Genomic DNA, 2,500 nt, shown 5'->3' on the forward strand with positions numbered 1-2,500 from the left:
GTATTTCGTCTGCCGTTTCGTTCTGAGTTTAAATTACGCCGAGGTTGACTTTGCCTTTCATCCTTTTGGGATCGATTAAATAAGTATCAGTTACGCACTGGCATCGATATAATCGACTTAATCCTTTTCTCTGTCCTTGTTTGTCCTCTCTGTGTTTAGCCCCTTGTGGATAGTAAAGAAATAGGTATTTCGTCTGCCGTTACGTTCTGAGTTCAAATTCCGCCCTTAATTCATTTGGAATCGATTAAATAAGTACCAGTTGCGCACTGGGGTCGATACAACCGACACACACATACATATGTATGTATTATACAGCACGATGATGGAAAATATCAGGCTCTTAAAATAGGATACCGCAACACTTGTGTCTGCACTGGACACCAGTTTTAAGTATGTGTGTTTACATTTCTATGTCACTATATCAGACTATTCATTGTAACTACTATGTAGTTAAATACATCCGTAACAGTTGTATCTTGGCCCATACACACAGCTGTTTCGGAACATATATTCATTGAATATTTGTTTATTGAAAAATTAGAACACCCCTAAATAAGAACGCATAACCAACTTTGGTCTCAGTTTTTTATTTTAATTCATGTTCACATAGCCATCAATGTAAATATTTCATCCTACTACTTTAGCTTTTCAGTTTTGTATATTTATTTTTCTCCTTCTAAAAAAGAGCACTTAACTCATATGTCCCGAATGATAACGATAACCAATTACCTCCACTTAGATTTTTCTACTTGTTGATTCATTTCATTCACAAATTCCAATACACAACATGGATCAAAATCTTCTTACGAAAATACGAAATTGCATTAATTTCAATTTCATTATTAATGAAAGGGAAACCGGTTGACCTACAATATTCTTTCTCTTATAAAAAATATATAAAATATATATTAAAAATATGTAAACTGTGTGAATTTTCCTTCTATCGTATTTTATGTATTTTATACATTGCATCTCACCAAGTGGGGATAGTCGAAGCTCTCCTCCTTTCATTTTCTTACTATATATATATAAGAAGAAAGTATTGAACGAATACCATAGTAACATTGAGGTGCATTCTAGATTACAGCTAAGAGCTTCAAGTAGCAATAATCATCCGTTGGAGGAGGATGGCTAAACATATGCTCAGGAGACCATGCTGGGTTCCGTGCGCAACTTCATGCACTCTATCTAGCGGAAACTTTACGCTGTATGAACAAATTCCTGAGCTTCGTACTTGATGTGTATATATATATATTATATATTATATATATATATATATTATATATATAATATATATATATAATATATATATATATATATAATATATATTATATATATAAATATATATATATATATATATATATATATATATATATATATATATATATATATATATATATATATATGCATATATATATACATATATATATGTATATATATATTATATATATATATATATGTATGTATAATATATATAATATATATATATATATAGACCAGGGCACAGACCAGGGCACGTCAAAAAAGAAACTGACCACGCAAAATTCAAGAAGTCTTTGGACAAATTCCTTCAAACAGTACCGGACAAACCACCCACACCCGGATACGTCTCCGCAAACAATAACTCTCTGCTCGAATGGGCCTTGGTGCCCAAATCCTGAACTGAAAGACTTCGCCTGGTGGTGCTATTAAGTTAGACATGGCCTGGACCAATACTGGCCAAAACCTTTCTAAGTTATTTTAAGTAGATATATATGTATACATATATTTATATAAAAATTGAGAGAGAAGGAAAGATAGATAGATGAATACACAAACACACATGCACACACATATGAACCATATAGGCAGGGGAATGTGTACGTTGCTGTGAATGTATTATGTTAATATACCTGTTATATGTATATAAAACCTATATAACTCAACATACGAACACACGCACGTATATATCTATGTTTGATATTGTTGTATGTGTTTGTGTGTGTGTGTGTTTGTGCGTATGTGCAAACACAGATCGATTGAAGACTATATTGAATGAAAAATACCGACGTGTAAAAAGTTGATGTAAAGACATATGAATTTCGAAAAATTTTAATCAAATGTAACAAAACAAAAATTGAAATATGAGCACCAAGTACAAAGCAGCAACAACAACAGTAACAACGATATGACAAATATAGCAACACCACAACGACAACAACAACACTATTTTATACAACGCATCCTGTAAACTGGAGGGTGTATTGTCGAGCATTGTCGAAGTAGGACATAAAATTGAAGTCTGTAAAATTTTTTGGAGAAACATATAAAAGAAAAACAAACTAAAAACATAGGCTTTATATATAAAGATAATACGGGATTTCTGTTCTTTTGTTAATATTTGCTGAGCGTCAAGATATATTCTTGCACATTTCCGAGGAAAACCAATATATTGTCTCCTGTCTCCTGCCAGAGGTATCATGTATGTAATTATGTATGCATGTATGTGTATATACATATA

This window comes from Octopus sinensis, linkage group LG19 (genome assembly GCF_006345805.1).
Source record: "Octopus sinensis linkage group LG19, ASM634580v1, whole genome shotgun sequence".
NCBI lineage: Eukaryota > Metazoa > Mollusca > Cephalopoda > Octopoda > Octopodidae > Octopus > Octopus sinensis.